Below are 8145 nucleotides of genomic sequence, written 5' to 3' on the forward strand. Positions count from 1 at the left end.
GAGAAATCTGTCCTTCTGTATGAATAGGGGTGTTTTATAGCTGACACGTTCACATAGCTCCACGTCTTGGCGTTCTTCCTCAACGCTGAAGAGCATTTGACTGCTGAAATAAATGTAATCTGAGAGTGAAACGCTGTTTACTCCACATGAGTATGCCAAACTATAGTCTGCTAAAGGTGACAATGAAATAAAGACGTGTCAGTGAGGTCATTAGACCATAATGGAATATTTCAGGAAGAGTATTGATTTGGCAAAAATGTAAAGATGTCCCTAAATCTAGTTATACTGATGTTTGGTATTTTTTTTTTCCCTTTTGTGTAGAGGAACACCCACCTGATCTTGAAGACCTCAAGCAGAAGGACACCAGGATTACTTGAGTATGCCCTAGAAAATGAGATGTTTTGTTTTAGTATCAAAGTAATACAATGTTGTCAACCCTTGATAATGCTATTGATTTTGCAATAAAAGATCTTCATTTCTAGTTCTTCATGCTCATTCCATATCTCCTATACAAAAAACACCAGTAACACTGAAAGGCAAAACTGCTCGTGGTAACTCCTGAATAATAAAGCTAGTCTTCTCTTTATTAATATAGCATCTGTGTGGAGGGATATAAAGATACCAGTTAAGTGCCTGTCTCAGTTTTGAGGTCAGTCTCAAAATATTATCTGGATTAAGAAGAGAGTGTTGTCATTCATTAAATTGGAACTGAAACATTGGAAATCCAATGTTTCAGTATTGGAGGGCACCATGGCACAGTAGTGCTACTCTTAGTGAGGAGAACAGCTAACTCCTTACTAGGCTGCAGAGGATTTGGGAAATCTGTTGTTGGGCAGTTGCTTTAAAGATATGCTTGGCAAAAATACAAAGTACTTGAGGAAACTGTGGTAGTGTTTTCTCTGGCATTGTTTCTCTCCATGGTATATCGCTGCACCACGGAACTTGCTTTGATCTTTGGATGACCTGTCTCCCAAGGTAGGTGATTTCAAAACGCAATTTCTTTCTGTTTCCCTGTAGTGTAACAAAAATAAAAGAAACAAACATGTAAGAGTTTTCAGCAGCTGAGTGCAAAGTAAGAGTGAGCACCTAAAAGAATGTCAGTAGAAATCAGTATCACCCATAATAATGCAATCACTACTTATTTTAATTTGGGTCTGTGAAGTCAATTTAGCAGAATTTCCAAGAGCTACAACTGGGAGGAATGGTGCATTGCTCCTAAGCTGGAAAGAGAATAAATATTATGAATGATTCTTAGAAACGCTGTGTACTTTCAGGATTCCCCATTTAATAATTTTTTTCTTAGTTTCATCAGTTCTAAGAAAGGCATCACTTAAAATCCAAGTGTAATAGGGGTGGAATATGCATATGGGCAATCTCACGGAATTGTCGGAGTACTTACTGATGGTCAGACATAACTATATGCAGGAGCTTTAAAGACTGATATTGCAACCATTGCCAATAGCATTGTATTACAGATGATTTGATTATAATTTTGTAAGCAAAAGCATTATGCTTTTTTTGATGTGGAGCAGCTGAATGACAAAGACTGAATAGGGCTCTGTTTGCCTTCCAAATCTGATGTGTATTTGCTGTTTCTTGATATTATTTTTATGAATGGTGAAGTATGCATATAGACATTTTGACAAAGATAAAAACAGTTTCCTGCTACATGAATTTAGGGGCACTGTCACAGCCGAAACGTGCATGTGACAAACCACATAGATCCTCGTGGCTGATGGTGATTACGGAGAGAGAGCTGTGCTCTGGAGAAAGTTAGGCTTTCATATGGTGCTTCATGATTTTGATTTGAAGGGTAATAAATTCCTTCTGTTTCCATGTCATTGACAGCACAACTGCTTTCAATGTCACATAACATTCTGACAAAGGGACACATACTGATAAAACAACTGTATTTAACAGTAAGCAATCGATGCATCTGCAGTAACCGTATCTGGCAGCACCAGAACAAGATGAGCATAAGCAAAATACACGCACTGTAAGAGGAGGAGGTGAGATGAAAAAGACACAGCAAGGGTTATATTCCCCCTAGTGGGACAGTAGTCAGGAGCACAGTGCACGGATTTGGGCCCTGTCCCTTTTCCATGTAGCAGCTTCATTGTAAAGATGTTCTAAAAAGCTGGAAGTTTTGCTTTTCAGTTGGAGAAGACAAAAGCTCTGATGTTAAATTTTAGTTTCTATGGTAGCTTGACAGCTCATTGAACCAATAGCTGTCAAGCATGTGTATTGCATAAATAAATGCTATCTGTGCCTAAAATGTCATAAGAGCTATTTCATTATTATTGAAGGTCAAGATTATCACCTTAGGGTCAGATCACGGGTATTCATTCACAGGCCTGCGTGTGATGCTAACTGTACTGACATTGTCACATAAGCGTGGATGTTTTGATCAGCTGATCAGCTGCTTACTTCCAGTAGTAAATATTCAGATCCCTTTGATAATTTTTTGTTTTTATACTGCTGGAACTTAGCATACAACAGAACAATTTCAACATGGGGTTACCCCCGATCTACCTGGAGCATGTCTTTTCCCCAGTGCCTAAACTGCTGTTGTGTATCTATCTTCTACATGTTGCTGAGCCAAGCTCAATTTTCCTTTATCTTTTCCTTCCGTTCAAAGATCTCCATTAGTGCCCAGGTCAGCTAGAAGAAGGCACAAGCATTCTTACAAGGCTCCTCACAGTGCCTTTGTGGCTAGCGAAAGAAGCCGCTCAGGGCTGGGTGCAGTTCCCAAGCCTGCGGAGCAGAGCTTCCACCTTCCAGGCGCACGGCGAGGGGGACACCCGCAGTACTAAAATCAGGGACCACAAGATGGTGCTGCAGGAAAACATTTTTCCCCTCAGCGGTTTTGGTTTCTGGAGAACTTCATTGATTTCTACCTTTTACAATGTGGTTCATCAAGTCACAAAAAGGCAGATAGTGTACAATAGAGCAATGGTCACTCAGTAAAAAAGACAACATAATACAGCATATGATGACAAGGCTTTAGAAGACTTACAAGATACACAAACCATTGCTTGTGGCTTTAGATCTGCTCTCTCTCCTATTGAACTGATACAGAGTGAAACAAAAGAGCTCTCAGTGGAACATCTCTCTTTATCTTCACAAAGATTAAATAAATACAAGGCTAAACAACCTGCCCCAATGCACAGTAGCTGTGTCCAAGAGCGGATGCCGCTACCCTAGAGACAGGAGCTACGATAGGGCTTCAACAGTTAGTACAGCTCTTTCATCCCGTCACCCAGAGCCTGCACCATGTCTGATGGCAGAGGGTTTGTCTCACTTTCTGTTCCTCTGAAACCTAACGACACCTTTAACCGTTTTCTGTAGGATGAAGAGAAAGAGTTGAGATGATTTTTTGAAAGCTTTAAAGCAATATGAAATTACTGCATTACACTGCAGGCAATTGTGGCAATATCTGGTACTTCCCTCCATCTGACCTTTAGAAAGCTTTCAAAGTCATGAGAATTGAACTTAAAAAATAAATAAAATGGAATGAAACCCAAGCTTCTCAGAGTTATAGAGAGAGAACAGATTTGAACCATAAAGCTCAAAAATCCAAGGCAAAATACAAATTTGTACTTAAGCAAAATTCCTGTGATTGGGGAACTGGTCTCATATTTTTGAAGGCTTGATATTCAGTTCTGGGGCACGCTTTACCCATCCGAGATTCATGCAATGCCAGGTAGAGCAGACATAGCAAGAGAATATATTTCATTGCTCAACAAATATTTTCCCAGCTTGTCTCCATGTAAGGGATGCAGTTTTGAAATGTTATGGTTCCTCTGATCCTTTGCCGACCTAGGCTTGGATGCACAGTTAAAATGAAGTGCAAAGGTCTCCCTGGAAAAAGTGTTTCATGTTCTCCTGCAAGGTCCCGGTGGAGCGACTGGCTCTGTCCAACTCAGTTTTGCCTCTGAACTTCCTGCTCCAAACTTTTTTGTTCTCACAAAACACTGGAAAAAATAAAAACATGGGTTCTGCCAGATGAAAGTGAAAAACTGTCCACAGCTGTACCATTCTAGCCTTCTAAGTTTCGTTGTACTGCTTCCAAGTCCCTTCACAAAAGGCTTGTTTTTTACTGCACTGCTTCCTCACAGTATCACTATCCTACGTATATCTCCCATCCAAGCGGATAAATCTTTGAGCATTATTGTGTGTTCTCTTCTGTGTACAGGTAAGTGGAATAGAGCTTCACTCTGCAACAGCTGTTTCCCTGTAGTATCAACCACCATCGCTGTCGTGGTAGCTTTGCAGGTTTGGTAGTGTCAGCTGACATTCAGGCAATGTGGGAAAGATGATGGCAATTCTGCAAAGAGCTGCCCTCTAAAAGGGAGCGTGGCTACAGATGTTATAGACCTGCTGCATCCTATCTCCCTGATTTTCAAGTATGTGATTTTTCAGTCTGTAAGGCTAGAGCTGTTCAATATTCCACCTAGTGTAGATCATCGGCTGAGTTGAAGTGAAATGATTAAAACAACTTTCCTTTAGAAAAGGAATTTTCTGATGTATCTGCTTGGCCTGCCATTTAGCACTGCACTCTTGCCCAGGCTCCTGTTAAGGTTTTTACTGACTCTCCAAGCTTTTACCATTTCCTTATTCAACGTACTTGATCCAGCACTAACACGCATGATCTAAATGTGGGATGGAGGAACTAAGCCAACTAAAAGGACAGATAACATCCTGTGCTTAGGACTTATTGCACAGCTAGGAGATCTGGGGAGATAGTACACAGATAAAAAATGCTCTCACATACATTTCCTAATAGGAAAGCCCTGCTTCAGTTAAATGCACCAGGAAGGTAGCAGCATTACTGAAAAGCAATTTCTTCAATTAAACATGACCTTATGAATTGCAGTAGCTAAGCATATAAGAATTGTGGTTGGCTATGTGATGCATCTTTTCCCATCATCTTCAAGGAAAGGCAGGAAAAAATTCATTCCCATTCCTAACATTGGGTGCATTGTTGGCTGATATTTCAAGTTATTTCAAGTTATATTTCTCAGATGATACCAAACTGATAACTTTAAAGAATGATGGAGCTCAGGTTGAAGGAGAGGGAGCTCTTATGGTCTGTATGACCAACCATCAGAAGCAAGGAAACCTGAGAGCCTGGGGAAAAACAGTTATTGGGGTGGTGTTGACCGATTATTTTAATGACACAGTAGGTGACTGAGATCTAGCTTTTGACTAGTAGATAAGCATGGTAAATTACTGTTATGGTCCTCCTCATTCATAACAGTCCTAGAATGCTATAAAATGACTATGGTTAAACCGTGAAACATCTGGGGTTGGGGCACATCAACTAAAGACCAGGCTGTGCAAGCTGGAAAGGAAGAGAAGGAAGATCATGGGAAAAGTGACCTTGTGAAAAATGACGTGGAACATTTTATCAGAATGAAAGAGAATCTTATTCCTATTTGGTTTTTGCAATTTATTTTTGTTAGTGTGGTCACGTATAAAAGTCTGTCACAGCAACTGCTAGTATTATTTATCTTATTTTTTATCAACATGCTTGGGGATTTTTTAAAAAAGCATAAATGCAATTAACAGTTACTCATCAGTGCAGCTAGTTAGGAAGCAAAAGGTTAACAGCAAATTCTGTTTTACTGGTTAAAGATGTTACTATAGCAGCATTTGCTCAAATGGTTGTTTTACACATGCAGTGGCGTCATCCAGTTTAAATCCTGCTGTGTTTCTTTGCCAACAACTGCTAGTGAACATTTGCCCACCTTCCCTGCTGCTGAGTAGTATCAGGATTAGATGCAGGGAGGCGAGCAGGCTTACAACTTCATCTGTTGGCACCACAGGAATGCAGGAGCAGAACAGCATGGCAATAGGGAAAACTTTCAAAATCATCAATTTTAAGGTCTTACCTCAAAATGGCTATTTCCTGGCAGGGGGGAAGGGTGTCTTTCCCCAGATGTGCAAGGAAAAAGAAAAAAGCAGCAAGAAGAAAATATTTCTCAAATAAAGACATTATGGGCTTTTATTTATTATCCAACCTAGCAAGCAGGTGGATGTCTGCAAAACTGTACTGGGAAGCAGATTTTGACATGGGAGGAGTGCCTGTCAGGAAAACACTGGTCTTATCTGGCTCTGTTGGGAATAAAAAATTTAGGGAGCTTTAGTACATCTTGTACTTTAAGATGATGGATAGCTTGCAGTTATAGTCATTCCCCCCCCTCACCAAAGGAAGCCACTTTTCCCTCAGTACTTAGCAAAAGTCTCTTTGAGTGACATGATTATAGAGAATCACATTCTGAGCAAAGAGACTGGTAGAGACAGACAGCTGGGGGTTCTGAGCATTTGTATTAGCTTTTGCCTGCACTTAAGAACAGCTGGAATCTACTTCCTCAACTCCATACTTCTTACCTGCAAAGTTAGGTGCCTATATCTGACCTTCTCAATCACTTGTCTGTACTTAGGGGCAGAGGAGAGGGAATGTACAAAGGGCCAAAAGACAGGAAAAGGAAAAGGTGCCATCGCTCTTTCCATTGAGTTCCTGTGCTGGAAGCTCTCAATATGCTGGTGAGATCCAAACTTGTTGCTACAATGGGTGAACTGGGCTGCACCCCCTTTCCCAGCAGAGCTTTCTCAGCTGGCTGGCAGCAGACAGTTGAGCTGGGAAGTGGGGGTAGCAAGCAGTTACTGCTTTTTAATTATAAATGTAGCATTAATGGTTCCTCATAGGTTTTTAAAGTAGCTGAGTAGAGTTAAACAGAGAAATAATCTGTCTCCCATCTATCTTTTCTTATTGTTTGTCCTCTGTAAACACATGGCAAGCATCTCCATTATTAACTTTGAATTTGAGTCCCCTGTGATTTGTCTGATGGTAGTGATGCCTGTTGTTCATAGTAGTTGCTTTAGTATTTCACCTCCCATGCTCAAACAATGCTCAGCTATGGCACCAAACAATCAGCTTAAATTGTGCGTTGGTAACTACAAAGTGATTGAGATTTTTTTCAGATTAAAATAGATGGTGACAAACTACGCTGACAGTTTCAAATCAGCTCTTGTGGTCTACACTAACAGTGGTGTGCATTAAAGAGCTTTTGACCACATATTTCTGCAATAGACCTAATAGCTCTAAATCAGCTGTTATAATCTATCAATTAAGTAGTATATACTGTTAAGAATGCAGGGATAAACCCAAAGGAATTGTTATCTACTGCAGCAATTTTCATATTATTATACTTCAACAAACTTTTTTTCTTAGAACAATTGCTTTTCTATTTGCTTAATGCCATTGATAAGAAGTATACAGCCAATGGTAAGTTTAAAACATCATCTGTAGCTCATCTTGACAGGTTAGAGTTGTTACAGCATGAATCTCACATTTATGCAATTATTTAGAACAGCAGCAAGAGCCATAACAAGTAACTGAGTTTTCCTTGTTTTGTGGGTGTATCTGTACCATCCAGAGGATTGTTCGCTTTACTGTGATCTCCGTATGGGCTGATGTTCAGGGTGGGGTGTTCAGGTCCTAGCACTAGTTCTGTGAGTAAAATAGCTACTCTAACACTTACCTGCTCCAGCTGTTTTGCTGTTTCAGCACTACTTCTCCTGTACTAATATCTTATGTACCTTATAAAACAAAAATAAAAATTAAAAAAGGATGAGATAAAGATAGAATAAACACTGGTTTAAATTCTTTTTCATTTTATTAGTGGTATGAAAAATATTTTCTTCCTTCCAATGGATTGTCTTGTGTACTCCCTTGAGTGCACATGCCCCACTTAGGAGACCACTGCTTTGGTGTAGTGCAAGGACAGACCTCGCTCCCCCCTTCTTTAAATATAATCTTCTGTACTTTATTTCTCTCTCCATTACTTGGTTCTCCCCACATAGACATCCTAGTCATACAGGAAACAATGACCAATGAGACAGGTATATGACTTTTTCTTTCACGTTCACTCTTCACCTTGTTATTAAGCCTGTTACAGAAATAGCAACTTAATGACTACTATGAATAAGGTGGGTGGATCATAATTATTCTTAGTACATCATGCGGTCAGACTGCTTTAGTAAGCCCCTTCATATCATCTGTAATAAAATTTGGTTTTACTCATCATACAGGGTAGGGAAGCTGTTCTCTAGTCCTGTCCTGAAGTTATCTATGCAGTC

Source organism: Platalea leucorodia (genome assembly GCF_965183815.1).
Source record: "Platalea leucorodia genome assembly, chromosome: 10".
Classification (NCBI taxonomy): Eukaryota; Metazoa; Chordata; class Aves; order Pelecaniformes; family Threskiornithidae; genus Platalea; species Platalea leucorodia.